Source organism: Anopheles cruzii, chromosome 3 (genome assembly GCF_943734635.1).
Source record: "Anopheles cruzii chromosome 3, idAnoCruzAS_RS32_06, whole genome shotgun sequence".
Classification (NCBI taxonomy): Eukaryota; Metazoa; Arthropoda; class Insecta; order Diptera; family Culicidae; genus Anopheles; species Anopheles cruzii.
The window spans coordinates 12,914,063-12,930,365 of record NC_069145.1 but is presented as its reverse complement, the minus strand read 5'-3'; positions in this window follow the sequence as shown (position 1 = coordinate 12,930,365).

Genomic DNA, 16,303 nt, shown 5'->3' with positions numbered 1-16,303 from the left:
TCTATAGATGATAATAACAGAGATAAGTCTAGTCGTCATTGAAAAAAAAAACAATTATGAGTCATATATGTTACCTTGGATTGTCATTAACTTAGCTGAGGTTTCTACATCTTAGATTTGACATTGCAACCTGCCGTGATGCGTTTATACGTACCAATCAAATTCTAAATTATTGTATATAACTTATGCAAGTGTTTCTTGAAAGAAATTCATTGTTCACAAAGACACTTGATATCAGATTTCCATCAGATGAGCATAATCGTGTATATTTCGATTTTTTTGGATAATAACAGTGACCTACATTTTGACACCTTCTCACAGCTGCCATCGTGCAGTTGTGACCTATCTCTGCTTTATAATTCTAAGCGTGCAAAGCTATTTGTACATCCTTCTATCGTTAGCAAAGGCAAACGAATGAATACCGTTCTCAGCAAACTCTTTCAAACTCATCATGCGAATAACGAATGCAGCACAAATATTCCTAAAATACAATCAAGAAGTAATCCTTGTGAAGCGCTCGATCAATAGACGACGATTGACAAGTGGAAAATTGCAACATCGTGAACTCCGGCCTGAAACCCGAACCCCCAGTTGTCCAGTTGTTATGACACACCACACTGTCACCGGGTCGCCGTTGTCCGGTCCGGTAGTTTAAACAAGCCAACGGAAATGGGAAATTGGATAGCCACACCATCCAACTTCCGGCACCGGCGTTCTATTCATTTATTTATCCAGACGAACTGCATGCCGGATGCAGCCGAACAAGGGTCGAGAACGGAAACCTCCCGCCCGGGGTTGGTTTAAATTTCCTTGCATAAATTTACGCCACCGACGGACGAAGACGTACCACAGAAAAAAAAACGGGCACACAAGAGATCAGACCCACCCAGGGGATCGTTGTGGTATGTCCGGTGTATGGCGCCTCTACTTCTGACGGCTCCATTAAGGAGGTATGATCCTGCTGTTTTTTTCTTTTACAATTAAATTTATCATTTCTTTCAAGGAACATCTCCACTTCGGCCGGCGGTCCGGTGGCATCCGTTTCAAGGCCGTTCCTGCCGTGGCTAGCCGGTCTTTTTTTTTTAATTTCATTTCTCCACATCCGGAAGCACGTAGCCTTCGTTCTTGTTCTCGCATTTCCGGCCGCCAGCCGGACAACCCGCGGGTGCCTAGCAGTTGGTGCAGAAACTTGGCAGACTGCCACTTGCACTGCAGGTGCAACGGTTGCAGCGGAATACTAATGGATCATACCATTAGGAAGCGAGAGTGTTTCAAGGAAGGCCGTCCTTTTTTCTACTGGTTCACCGAGAAACTTTTACCTCTGGTCCGTTGCTTGCTGACCCATCTCCCCCATTGGTCATGCTTCACCTTAAATAGAGTTAGCTCGATGTAGTTTACATTTTTGCTTGGATCGAGTCGAAAAAATACGGCAGTTTAGAAAGCAGAAAAGGTAAAAACAAACAGCCGGCCCACCAACAACCACCACGGCCCCCGGGGCGGTGGGAAGTAAAATTTTTGTATCAACCGCCATCCGGTGCAGCATGTTGTCTGTGGTTGAGTTGGAGAGGATGGACCAGGGCGGCAAAAAAAGCGGCGCGATCGTGGCCGCATCTCACCGGTGGGAGGAACCGCCAACACGGCCACTTCAAAAAGAATGGTTGAGCGAACTTTTTGTTCCCCAGTTCCCGGGCGATGTGTCCGTTGTTTGGCCCTCAGCTGGTAAAGTTCTTGCTCAAGGCGCCAAAAAATAAAACCGAAAAGCGAAATCATACATTTTCCAAATTACCTTTAAATGAAAAAAGTTACATTCTGTTGGTTGGTGGGTGAGTCTATTTTGCGTGTTTTCCACTGTCTGTTTTCACCCGGCGGCGTTGTTGGACTTGTGGTTCGCCCCGGTTACCATTCCATTCTAACGATCTGGCGAATACGACTAAAAGCTTGTGCATCTAACGATGGTTTTTAATGTAAAAAGCCGCAAAAACAAACATTGCATTGTTGGGAGTGTTGGGTGCTGAAACCCGGCAGTTGCAGACCGCAGAAAAAAGGAAATGGCGCGAACTTCAACAAGAACGCACTCCCCCGGACACGGACACAACTCCACCACGGGCCGATGACAACACAGAGCAGGTGGCGCTCGATTGAAAAGCAATTTTCACCGAATTTTCCCACCAAGAAGCCAAAGCCATCGCGCGCCGGATGTTTGCATTTGCCGGGCCACCGGAGCGAAGACCGAGGCACAGCGATCATGGCCAGCCGCCGTTTTAAAGCTCTTCACTTTTATACTGCTTGGTGTGCGTTGGAGTGCCACTCCCACCATCATTCCACAACAGTGGCACTACAGTGGCTTGCCGAAGAACGAAAGCCCGATGCTTCCGACCCGGTGCTTAGCGTCGGGGTGTTGAAGTCCTGTGCTATTTTGGGCCGCTACTTTCAGCTTCATGCTTCACCGAGCTTGACCCGATGTCCCTTCGGTCGCACCCCGTTCAGACCTGGACCCAGCTGGCACAGGGTGACTTGACAAAGGGCCGATCGACATCGGAGCACCGAAGGACATCCCGCATTTCGGAAGCTGTCGCATATTTCCGGCCGGCAGTGCCCTGTGAGCTGAAAATATTCGTCGGATCGTAGAATCGACAACAAAACTCCGTCCACGGTACGACGGTAAGGAAAGACCGATCGAAGAGTTCGGACCGGACAAGGACATAAACATTTTCTCGTCCAAGTCCAACACTCGACTCCAGTAACGTACGACGACGGCGGTAGATTTGGTGTGATTTTTTTCAAGAATTGACATCACTCAATTTGGCAGCAGACGCATCCGCCCAGGGATCACTGGGTGGAGCCCCCCCTCCGAATTCCCATGTAATGGATTCCGGGTAGTCTCCGGGTATCCCTTTGATGTGCATCTGCATCAGAGCGCCGGCGTTCGGAAATAGTCCGGCGTAAACTGAATGCCAGCCGGACAGGAGGGGACTCATAACCGGAAATCAGGGACTTCAATGTTGGGCCGAATGTGCGACGTGCGACGTGCGACGGACTTTCTTCGCACATGGCTTAAATGTTCAATCATCCGCTTCCCGCCGGGCAGCCTTTGATAGGGAATATTTTCAGGTTCAAATTTCAATTATTCAACTGTTTGGTAGCTGGTAGCGGCCAGGTTCTAGTTCTTCTAGGATCCAACCGGGTCGGCCAGCATTCTTGGACAGCCCGGGGCACAATACAGCTCCCGAAGCGATGAAACCCGGTACGTATATCATTCGTGTCCCATCCTTGTGACCGGCTCCTGGAACCTTTTGAAGTGTGGCCTCCATCGAAACCGAGACTGCCGAGTTCTGTGAACCCGAGAGCCCGAACCGAGTTCATATCTGTGTCTGGCCGGGTCTTTCATTTATGGATATTAATAATGTTGTATGCCACCGCTGCCGCAGGCTGGTTCGCAAACGAATCCTTCGACCACCCGGACCCTTATAGTTTGGCCGGAAAAGCAGTGCAGTTCTCCTTGCCGGAAAATGTGTCCCCCAAATACCCCGAAGGGTGCGGGCCACAATTCAAGAAGCCAAGGCTGGCTGGATGCAAATAAACATCGAGTGTAATTACTTTCGCAATGGATGACAGCGGGGAACCTCGCCACAGCACGGCATCGCCTGTCAAAAGGCGTCTGGAACGAAAAATAGAATCGGATTGCTCGAGGAGATGCTCGTTTTGGGTAAACAACAACAACATCCGTCACCGTCGCCGTTCGTCGCCTACTGAGGTGGACGATATGTTGATAATTCCCCATTCTCGTTTCGCTCGCCATTAGGTGGCGGACTCCTTCGTAGACGATGCCCTAAACGCGTATCCTCAGACCCGACGTCTTAGCCAGTGCCCCCGGTACCGGTACCTGTGTGTATAAATTAAATTCCAACCCATCAGCAAGCGATGTTCGTGGCTACCGAGGTGCCCAATGCATTACCATTACTGTCAGCCCATTTTTCATACTTCCCAGCGCCGCGGTCGTGTTGGACGCTGACTCCCTGTAGCTGACTTCTTCGGTCCCTGGAGTGCCACTTGCAAGTGCAAGAGGAATGGTTTTACCGCGCGCCGGCAACGCAATCATGCTAGTTGCATTTTCACCTGAAATTATTCCCCAGAATCCAATGGTGGTCTCAGAGCAACATGATGAATGTTGAACAGAGGACCAGTTGCCACTGCCAGGGCGGACGTCTGCGAGCGAAATGCACAATCCCGCGTTGCGGCGGCAGAGGCGGCACCTTAGACCCGTGGCGCCTCCATGACGGACATCCGACGACGAAGTGAGCGATTTATGAATAAGTAATTCCATTCATCATCGCTCTGCGTGTTTCGCCGCCTTCCGTCCGCTCTGCTCTGACTCTGCGGTCCTTGCGTCGCGTCAGATAGGTTTATCTAGGACCTTAGTGTCTGTGTGTCGCTGTGTGTGTGGCTTGGCCCGATGTACTATTAGCCATTCATTTCGCCCAAAACAAACTGCAAATGGAACCATGAGGGGCCATTTCTGGTGGATGATTCTGGTGGATGGCTAACACATGAAACATGAAACAAGCATTTGTCGGGTTTTCGGGGGAAAAAAAAAGCTGGCTCCCCAAACTGGCCGACGGAAGGCGCACCAACAAGTGCGCGTGCTGAATCATAATAATTCAAAACAGTCACATCATCATGGCTGACCAGCAGCGAGAGTTTGTGTGGTGTCACGATGGGTTATGAATCTCATCACCAGTCACGATCGTGGCCGCGACTCATTTCAAGTGCTGTTTGGTGTCGGGACACACATTTTCACTTTCCAACATTCGGATTCGGGCGTTTTCCGCCGCGGGCCTATCTGTCATAAATAATGGAGCGATTCAATCAGCACTCGTCAACTCGAAATGACACCCATAAAAGAGGCGCTGCGTTACAACCGCGTGACGGATGAATTAATCAGCGACCTACTGTAGATCACACTGGATCCCACCAGAGCACACAATCGCTGGTGACCCGCTGGGGAGTTTCTTCACCCTCCAAAAAAAACGAAGAAAATGATCTCCTTCGTACACTAATTAATTCCGATCCCATGGTGAAGCTTTGCCCCGGGGTGGCATAACGCACCGATTTCGACGATCTGCTGCGCGCACTGGCACTGGGCCAGGGTTCTCACAATTGTCAGCCGGTTTCAAATGTGCCGCCTCGGTATCAAAGCCATTAAATTGCCACTGCTACCGGTTCGGCGGTACCACCTATTCGTCGTCGAGAGCAGTCGAAAGGTTATTATCTAATCCTCGAAACACACCCGGCATTCCCGGCCACACGACGATGCGTTCGCCGTTTTTCGGGACCCGCTCGAAGGACGCGCTCAATAATCTAAAAGCCTTGTGGTGTTCCGCCCAAGATCGAACCACTCGACCCTCGATCGTTCGCTTGTTCCGCAGCGGCACTGCAGCACTTTGCTGCTGCCATCGACATTTAACGGCATGTTCATAAATTATGCACAACAGCAACGAAAACATTGTAACGTTCAATCAAGCACCAGTTCCCGTAATCGGCCGCCCGGGTTGAACGCCAGCCCGCACACCAGAGGGAGATCTGGGGTGACTGGGGACTCAAGCGCTCCGCTCGATGCCGAGCAACAATGTTCTATTGTTGCACATCCACATCGACTTCCGAGCCGTGACTTGTTCGTTTTCAAATTACGTACGCTCCCCGGTGGTGTCGTCTGTCGTCCGGGGGCCACCCTCGAGCGCTAAGAAACTCTCCTCGGAGTCGTCTCTGCCGTCTTCGAGCTCGGCCACGAGTCCTTTTGTGCGGCGGCGAATCTAGGCGAAACATGGATTCCAATCAACCGGCTCTACCGGGCCGATCCATCCAATCCAGGACGGCCTCGTACGTGGCGCCCCACATACCGTTGGTCGTCGTTGGAGCAGCGCGCAAAATTCTTGTCACATGTGCACACTTTCCCACTTCGCTCTGCGCCAGCCCCAGCCCATGGTCCCAAAGCGGGGGCAAGTGGAAACTTCCGATCGTAATCAATAAATTTGTATAAATTATTCCACTTCCGTGAGTTTCCGGTTTCCGGACCGATAAAACGTTCATATCCCTTCTTGGGCCCGGCCTGGCGACGACGAGGTTTGCCGTCGGCAGCTACCGAGCGGTGTGACATTCGACCTCCCGGCCCACGGCCGGGGGGGTGGCGGACCTCCCTCTTGAGGGAGTGCCGAAATAAAAGGACCTCCTTCGTGCGACTAAACGGAACGACGATGTTTTTTTTGTGTGCTGCTCCGGATACGTATCCCTCTCGGCGATCAAATTGAGGAATTCGGGAAGGGCTATGGCACCGTCGCCGGGTGGTGGGTTCCTGTTTTGGTTCTCTTCCCGACATCCCGGAGCTTTTGCTGGGCGAGTGTTTTCGGATGCAATCCATCGAGAACCGTTGGAACAACTATTTGACCCGTAGGCCCGAGCTCCGACTCCCGGCACGATAAGGAGACACTTCTCGAGCTCAATCTATCGCCTTCGAAGGCGGCGGCGCACACAGAGTCAACACACTCAAGGCATTGCAGCGTTGCAGCCCCGAAAGTCCTGCCACGCTGCGGCGATGAAAAATGCTCCTAAGCCAATCCATCGGGCACCCGCGCGTTCGACAAACACATCGATCTTCCGAAGGCAACATAATGCCCTGCCCGAACAAGAAAAAAACCAGAATGTGCCAAACGAATGAAGCCACTTTTGTGCGATAGCAATCGTTCCGTTCGTCAAGCCGTAGCCTTGGGCCGGAGGCCCTATCCGAGATTACGGCGAAGCCGGGCGCGACCTGCTTGTGACAGACTGCCCATTTCTCGGGACCCCTTCACCAACCGAACGGCCAGCCAAAGTTCGTTCCGATCGAACGATTTCCAACAATTCTTGACACACGGTGGCCGAAAGATCTTTTCCGCAAAAATGATGCAAAACGACCGACACGGCCGAAATGGCGGCCCGAAACTTGTTCTTGCTGAAGCTCTGAAGCGCTGCTCAATCAACCTGCCACACACAAGATGGCCTGCCGGGCTGCCGGGGGAGCCACTTCCTTCCGGCCCACTGAGGCATAAAATTGGGCCCCGGCCGATATCAACTCGGATATCGGGGCCGGTGCGCCAAACACCTGCAAAATAGCTTTTTTCGGCCCATCCACAACACGTACCGGGGGCCGAAGAAGAGATGAAAAATTTGCATCATGAATCGTCCCCGGGCGGCGGCTGTTGAAAGTCCGTGCATTCTTGCGGCACATGGCGAGCAAGTTTCGAGACAAACCCCTGGACATGCGGCGTCCGGACGACCGACTGCTGAAGAAATAACTCGCCAATTACCAACGGGCCACAATTCAATTTCTTTCCCCGTGGTCGTCCTTGGTGCAGACTGCGGGGACCACGGGCAGAAAGGGATTAAGAACCTTTGCGGAAGTGCCTTGTAGACGACGCCGGTGGCCAGCAAGAATCAGCTCCTGTTGTTGTTGCCCCCACCCAGGAGCAGAGCCGACGGCGTCCCAAATCCGTCCGGTGCGGGGGTCTTGCGGATCGAGCGAAATTCAATTGGCGCCTTCGCTCGGCAGTGTCCGGGGTCCTGGGCTGAGTGCCATTCACCGCTCGGCAGTGTGTGGGCTGGAACCACCACCGGACCCACCGGTTTCGCTTCGTTTTCCACTCCCGGGGAGGTGGGCAAATGGAAAGCCGCGATTATAGTTTATGCTAATCCTTTTCTTTCTAAACCTTCTAAGCCTAAACAAAGGCGAAAAAAGAATTGGTTGAAAATTCAGCGAAAAATTTGGGCCTCCCGGTGTTCGGACTCCCAATCAGTTCGGCTTCCGGTGGCCTACACAAATTTTGGGCGCCCTTAAAGCAAAAGAACCCTTACAGGAACCGAATGTTTTAGGGCCGAGCCCAGTTTTATCGCAACAGAAAGGGTTTAATGCGGTGGAAAACTCCCCATCATGCGAGCTCCCCGATCGAACGGAGAGTGATGAAACGCCGGACGAATCATCCGCAACGGCCCCGGGCCGGACCGGCCTATATGAGAGCCCAACTCCGACTTCGACTACTGCGGCGCGATCCTGGCGAGCGATAAGCGAAATCAATGTTGCGTAGAGCAAATCAACACACAAAAGCAAACGGAACACGATCGGCGATATCGGAGGGAGCGCTACCACGAATCCTGGCCACTAATTTATGCGCCAAGAAAGGACGACTTTCTTCTTCTTTGCGTGGAACGCGTACTGGCGTACCCATTGATTTGCGCGTTGCGTTGATTAGTTCTCGGGTTGGCGCGTTTATGGCCAAATTTGTTCGCCATGGTTTTAGTGCCCGCCCGGTTTTATGATCCCTTCCTTTCGTCCCAGTGCGACAACACCAATCCTGTCCTGGCAATGGGAGAAGTTTTCCGTTCGCCCGCTGGACTGTGACGACTACAATGAACCCCGGGACGTGGACCGTGATTGAATTAAATTTTTTGTACACTTCTCCGAACGCACACTGGACTCCGCCCGGAAGTGCCGTTGTTGTTATTGGTGTAACTTTTCCCGAGTTCCTTCTGTTTTTTTTACCCACGGTGTTCGTTTGTTTGTGTTTTTGTGTGTCCGCGTGTCGCGATGACGGTGTATTTAAATAATTTTCATTTCAAATATCCGCTTCCGCTTTCTTGCGCCGTGAAAGGAAAAGAAAATCCCCAAGCAGGTGTTAGGCTGGCCCAAGGCCAAGCCGCTTTTCGCTGAGCCCTGGTGGCCGAGAAAAATTGTCGGCTTTTGATGTGGCACAACTTTTTCGCACCCCATCTTCCGAGCTTCTGACCAGCCGGAGTCGGAGCCGGAGAGCTCGTAAGCGGATTTTTCCTTTCATTTACCGAGCGCGCGCGCGAATGAGGTCGAGGAAGTGGAAATATTTTCAAAATGAAAACTGGATGCCTCCACACACACACACACACGTGTGATGGAGTGAACCCCAAAACTGTGTGCGAAAGAAAAGCGGGCCAAGCACGGCCGGAAACTTTTTCCCAACCATCTTCTGGTGCCGCCGCCACACGAAAGCCATTCATGGTGTATAGATTTAAACACCAAAAATGTTGCCACACTGAGAGAAAGAAAGAAAGGAATTCAACCCACCCCGGGGTCACCGCAGGGTGGGCTTGATGGAAGTGAAACTAGTCTTTCGAAGGGCAAAAAGCAGAGCGCCGAGAGTGACAGGGAATCGAATCTGCCTAAAAGCTCGCCGTCACCGCCGTCTCGAGTTGTTTTCCATCGCACGGGTGGCACGCGTGGGACGAATGCTGTGAAAATCTGCCAAATGGTCTCCCAACAATATCACCGACCGGCGATACAACTTGTACGTGTGTGTCTGAGAGGGAGAGACAGAAAAAAAAATCGAAAAAGCTTGCCGTGGATCGCTGAGATTCAAATTTTCCAACCCTTGTCGGCGTGTCCGGTCGGCCCACGCTGTCGGGGCGGACGGGTCCAAAAACCGAAAAACTCCCGGACCAGTCAGAAGGAAGGTCAGTAAAGTGTTCATAAAAAGATGGTCAAACCCATTACTATCGGCCCGGAGCGTCGGGGAGTGTCAAGCATCAGAAACGTCAACGATGCCACCGGACCATGGAAAAAAGGCCCGGCAAAACCCGGTCTCCATTATCCTTGGGGGTTTTTTTTTCGGGCAGCCGTTGTCTAGCGCACAGAAAGAACGGTCTAGCGCGCCCTCTGGACGATGGAGTGTCCCCCAAGTGATACCGGACACGAGCGGCACGGGTCCTTGCGGCTACAAGGAATCGTATTCAATCCCTGTGCTACTTCCACGAACGTTCCGGAGCGGTGTTCGATGCTCGATGCGTTTGCGGTCGTCGTCTCAAAGCGTACGCGAGGAGAAAGGACTTTTCGCTCCCCAACCCCATTACTCAAGCCGCCAGCGAGGTCAGCAGCTTTCGAAAGGCGAACCCACCGGTCGCTGCAACGACATGCAAATGATTGTAACATTAGAGCAGTTATTGTCATTAGAAAGAGGGTCAAAGCAAAACGACCGCAACACGCAAAAAAACGCTCGACAAGTTGTAACCCTATCCGGAATGTTTCCTTTCTTTCAGCCCCCTCTGAAGAACACTGCAGTCGACGAGAGTGCGCCAAAGTCCCCCGGCAGAGCCTCGGCAACTTCCAGTGGCAAGGCCACAAAAACCAAGACGAAGTCAGCACTTCTACCGTGGCGAATCGAAAAGCGATCGATCCTTGTGCGACCGGCCGACGGTTCTACGATAATGTTACCGAACAACCGAACGGACAGAAGGAGTACGGGGATATCAAATTTATCACACGGACGTGGTCGAATCCGTTTCGCAGAAGGACCTCAAAACAAAACCAGCCACAAAGCCCGAAGATGGTGATGGCCCACGCCGACGATCAACGGGTTACGCAATGGATGTGGGAGGGGGCGCATCAGAAAGTGAAAGAGTTCCTCGGGGGGTTCCGTTCCGTAAGACGGAAAACCGGTTCGAAGGCCACCGGATTTCGGGCCTCGGGATTTTTCATCGGCGGACCTTCCGTACGACGCGAGCTTCCGAGTGCACGATCCTGTCTCGCCGGTTGCACTCTCGATTTCGTGCACATCCAGCCGCCAGCAAAGGCCACAAAACAGGAATGCTCCGACGACAGGTGATTCCGGAGTTGGACCTGAAATGCAAAACCGAAACCGATACCGCTCAACTTTCTCTTTCGCTCCCAACAGTGTTGCATAATTTGCTGTCAGTGAGTGACAGAATATTTTACCGTGTACCGTGTGTCGCCATACCATAGGAGGCGCCGAAGGCCGAGGACGAGAAGTCAATCAAGTACTCTTCCGCTGTCAAAAAGTCTGAAATTTATGCGCGCGACAAAAGTATGGAGCCCGAAGTCCCTCTAGGACCTGCCGGTGCCCATCAAAGTGCTTCGGGAACTTTCTGGCTTTTCTCATTAACTGTTTCACCGTTGACCTCCGCTTCATAAAGGATCCGCTCATAAAAAACAGCTATCATTGGCCTTGTAAATCCTTGCTAAAATTCGCAAACGTGACGCTACGCAAATATAATGAAGCATAACTTTAAAGGCCGGCCCGTTACACGCAGGCGGAGTTCGGTACGAAACGAGCAGAGCTCATATCTTGAAACGATCGCCCGTTACGCGGCTAATGGGTGCTAATTTTGGGCTGCTCGACAGTCAAATAAAAGCAGCTCGCAACGCAATGTGAATGAAAAACCAACCCCACAGCAGCGAGCGAAAAGAAAACTCCAACACCGACTAATCCTTCCGTGGGGCCAAGCATCCTTTCGGCGGGACGGCAAGCGGACCTTTGGCTGCAGGCCAACGGAAACTTTGACTATTAGAGCAGCTCACAAGGAACACGGCGCAAAAGGCGAGAGGAAAAGCGCAGTGAAAATTGTTTCACCACCTAGCACGTAGCACGGGGTGGCTTTTTACTTCGTTCCTTTTGGCTGGCTCCGATAAAATGCAAACTTTGCACACAACACAACGCGGACGAACGAGCTCTGTGAACGGAACACGGAGGAAGACGTTCCATGCTGACACACTGACGCCCCTCCGGATCGGGTGAATGTGCCGTTTTATCTCGCAATTCACCAACTTACACTGGAGGGACGCAGGAAATGCACTGGGTTGGCGTGGTGCAGAAACGACAACGGAATGCTTAAACCACCCGCCGGTGAAGACGGTGCTGTCGATGGAAGAAATGGAGCCATCAAAGCCAGCCACCTTGGATGAATAAAACTCGCACCAAAACAAAGTCGTTTCGTTCCGAGCCACTCTCGGGCGTTTGGGTTGCAACACGGTCGATTTCGGCGTGGGTCGGCATTTTTTTTGGCGAGTCCCGGCTCCTTGTTACAAGCGGGCGTTGTAAAAGGATTGTACCAATCGAAGAGCTCGTTCTGTAGAACGTTTCTGTATCTCTATCACCATTATCTAGGCAAGCTTGTCACAATTGTTGTCCTCATCTGAGATAAATCACGGAACATCACTGCTGCTTGAACCGATCACACATGAGCGGTGCTTCGTGCGCTTTAAAAGCCGCCATTCTGGACCGATGATAAATCCCGTTTCCGCACCGATTAATCATTGGGCCGCGCGTTCGCACGAGAAAGCCGCGAAAAAGGTCCACTTTCCCGAACCGAACGCACCCGCCCCGGGTGTAATTAGCTGTTCCACATTAATCATTAACCTGGTGAGTTTCTTTCGGTTTACCGACGCATCTCGAATCCGAAAACGTTTTTTTTTTCTCCATAAAGCCCACGCCGCCCGGGGAAATGGTAGAAAACTTTCCACTCCACGCCGCGCGATGATCCAAATCCGCACGGATTCCCCACGCCGATTGCAGTGCGCGATCGGTCAGGTGCATCGATTAAGGTGTGTCGGAAAATGGTGGGCCGAAGTGGGTGGAAAAAAACTTTCACTCCCACGGGCGGGCACGGACTTCTCCGCATCGCCCCATCGAACTCATCGAAGCCGATCGGTGCGTGTGTGTGTGCGTGTTGTGTTATTGTTACCGTCACCGATGATTTTCATCCTTTTCGATTTTTTTTTTCGCTTCTCTGCGCCCCTTCGTTTGCCACCCGTTGGCGGCGGGCGCGAGCAAGAGGCATTATTTATTTACCTGTTTTCCTTTCTCGCTGGCATTTTACTGGGAAACAGCGATTTTCTCGCCCAAAACTGTAGTCAACCTGTAGTAGGCGAACGGTGCGGCGCAGCTGATGGTGTGTGTTTTCCACTAAATATTTTCTTTTCAATTTTTCCCACTCACGCACGGCACGGGCCGAGGGGGGGCCCGGGGAGTGTTGTTTTCACTTCCACCTCGTGCCCGATGCTGGGCCGACGGGCGGTTGGAAAACCGAAATGGCACCGGAGAAACCACCTATATGATTGGCCTGATTTTTCTTTTTCACCGAACCACCGAGGCGGCACCGGTACCGGAACGAGAAAGTGACCGTGGAAGTGACCGCTTTTCCGGTTTCCGGATGCGAGAGTATAAATTTATGATGGAAAACGCACCGGCGCCCGGCCGTGTATTATGGTCACTCTTCGATTATTATTTTACGGCCGTATCGAGCCCGGCGGCGGCGGCGATTCGATGCACATTTAAATCAAACACTGTTTGACCACATCACCACACCAGCCTGAGGCTGATGCGTTGGCTGAGTTTTTTAAAAGTAACCGAAACCGCGCTTGAGAGTAGTTGTGCCAGTTTTGGAGCATATTTTCTCACAATTATTCGGGCGAACGTCTACAAAATTGTGGGTCAACGAATAAATAAAACCATGTTTTTGTTTCGTCCAGCTCCCGGGAGTTTCAACATTCCCCTGGTGGCTTCCAAATACATGTTAAGAAGAAAACTCTCATCAAAAGTCACTTGGGGCAAAGTTTTCCAACGCCTACTCCGGCCGGCTTCTAAGCACCATCGTCTCGGCGCGTTACGTCACTAAGCTGGCCACGAACTGGCTGCGAACTTTTTTCTCCATTTTCCCGGCGCAACCCACTGGCCACCCACCCGTGGTGGGGCTAGCACGGGGGTTCAAATGACTCGCCGGTTTCACTTGAGTCAAGGTAATCGAAAATCGACCGAACGATCTGGGCACGATCTCCGTGCAAACGGCTTACGGTACTTGCGATTACTGATTAATTCAACGCAGACGGAGAGACGGCGAGAGAGACAGTCCGTGGACATCCATCGTGGACCATCCGGGGGCACGAGTAAATGAAAACAAATCGAAATCGGCTAACTAAATTCAACACGATTCCACGACCGGACCCAGCCACCGGAGAGGCGCAACTTTCGCAATTCAACAACCATTGGGTGGAAAATCGCGATGCAATCGTCGGTGTGACTTTTTGACCACTCGGACACCACTCGGTTTCGACAGCTTGTTTGCAGCTCGCTTTTTTCCGCCAACTTGCTGCTGCCAGTCGAGCGCATCCGACGATCACCGTTCGATTCCCTGACCTCACGACCGACCTGCAGCAAGACGGTCCGCCGACCGTCCGAGACCTGTCGCAAGCGGGCATTTCCTCAACGCGGGCCGATTAACGAAACACACCCGGGAGGCTCTCCCAAGGCTACGATGCAACGATGCACGTCGCCGGCATCGCCGGCTTACGATAGGCTGCAGATTGATTCGGGGCAGCGAATCGGAAAGATCTGAGGCTGATCTGGTTTGAATTGAGGAAATCGGTTTCCAATGCACACACACACACCTCACCTGCAACGAGAAAACGGAGAGAAAACGAGGCGTTAATACGTTTTAGAGTGGCGTCGTGAAAATGGTGTTGATTGGAAAATGGATGGAAGGTGAAACTCGGACCGGAACATCAGCAGTGGCACGTCACGCGACGCAGAATTGCTCGGTAATAAGTGCCTTCAAAAGACTTTAGGTTTACCTTTAGATGTTGAAGATAAAACTATTGGGTTAATGTTTTAGATATGGCTAACAGGGTTCCAACGAATTTCAGTGTCACTCTGCAAAAATTAAGCATCCTCGTTATTGAGCTATTTTAAAATGTCGAGTTTTGTTTGAACAAGTGGTCGAAACACATCGTTTGCTTGTGGTGAACGTTATGGTTTTCACCTGGTAAAGCCGACCGGTGAAACGACGTCAAATCGATTCGATAGAAAGCCGATGTTCTTGGTTTGGTGGGACCAGGATGGTATGATGTACCATAAGCTACCAGAACCAGGTGAAACAATGAATCGCTACCACCAACAAATGGTTGCTTTTGCACTGATTGCGATACGTTATTGCACAATCGCTTTTTCGGATTAATGAGTAGCATCAAACGGTAATTACTTCGCCTTAAAGACCTAAAAGATTAAAACTGTGAAAACTTTCGCACACGCTACGAAAAGCCCTACATCGTAACTAAAAGCAGCAAATAACAAACATCCAAGCTGTAGCATTAAAACTACAACACGTCGCGAGCTGCGCATAAACATTAACGTCAAATTCCTACCGTCGAACCGTCTGAGCCTTTCCGTCTAATCACCCCACAATTTCTCGCACCCCATCGCCGGGGTCATCCCATTTCAACGTGCGTGCGTGTTAACAACTCACAATAAAACCGCTAATTTAAGTTTGAGTTCCTTGCGCCCAAAAACTAGCGCCGTGTTGCGATTGAGAAAGGAAGCATAATTGATGTTGAAAAAAAAAAAACCGCAAAACCCTACGCGCCCTGCAGGCCGACACGCCAAAAGTCGAATAAAAACCTTCGAAATTAGTTGGCAATTATTCTGCCTACACGGTCATTATCTCCGCCGTCTCGCGCCGCCACGAAATGCCGTGGTTTACCGCCCGCGAGTTCTACCTTATGACCTCATTTTGTTTTTAGCCAGAAGGAGTTCCACCAAACCCCAAGAGCATTTTGGGTCGCCGGGTACTTTGTGGCCCCCGGGCCACATCATATTTCTTTTCTGTCCCGATCCCTTAGACCATCCGGTGAATGCTCCGGCCCGATGCTGCACCCTTTCCCGTTCGGATCGCAGATGACAAACGCGGTCAAACGCAGCGCGGTGGCGAGTAAAACGCGGCTAATGTCCGAAGCCCTCTTCAGCCGGAAAGAAATTAACGGAATAACTGTCTTCCAATTTGCCGCCACGTGGTGGTAAGACACTGGGCTCTGCTCGGCTCCAATTAGGGTCACGCAGGGGCCGGACGACGGCCAAGCAGGGGCCGGACGACGGCCGGATCGGACCCCCTGCCCGGGCGTTGAAAAGTTTTACAAATGCTCGATTTGTCATATTTTTCCAGCTCGGCCGTTTGGGCGTTCGCTTCCCATTTTCGTCTGCCGATGAGAGCCCGAAGGTGGTGCCAAGTAGTGTGCTGTGCTCCCAATTCCACGCTGTTCCACGGGTTCCAAATCAGGGCCTTAATCGGCTTTTGTCTCCGGTGAATGACTGCGAACGTTGGTGTGTGGCTCAACATCGCGGGCCCCGGACGAGCATAGCGGGGCCATTGGGCAATGTGTCCAAACCGGGCGATCGCGGGCGGGTGATGCGTCAATGGATCCCGTCCGCCCGTTTAACGAATATAGGGTCATGTTTTCTCAACTGTCGGTTTGGAGCTTCGGAGCCCACCGGGGGCTCGTAGTCGGCAGACAGTTGGAGATACGAAAAAGGCAGCATAAAATAAACATAATGATCTGGTTCTTTTTTGTCGGGTGCTTGTTGCTCCGTCGCTTAGCCCGTGGGCGATACTCACGACGGGCGCACCGAGACTGGCACCGACTTCTCCTCCGTGGGGTTTGCAATGAGTATTAAAAAACTGGAGC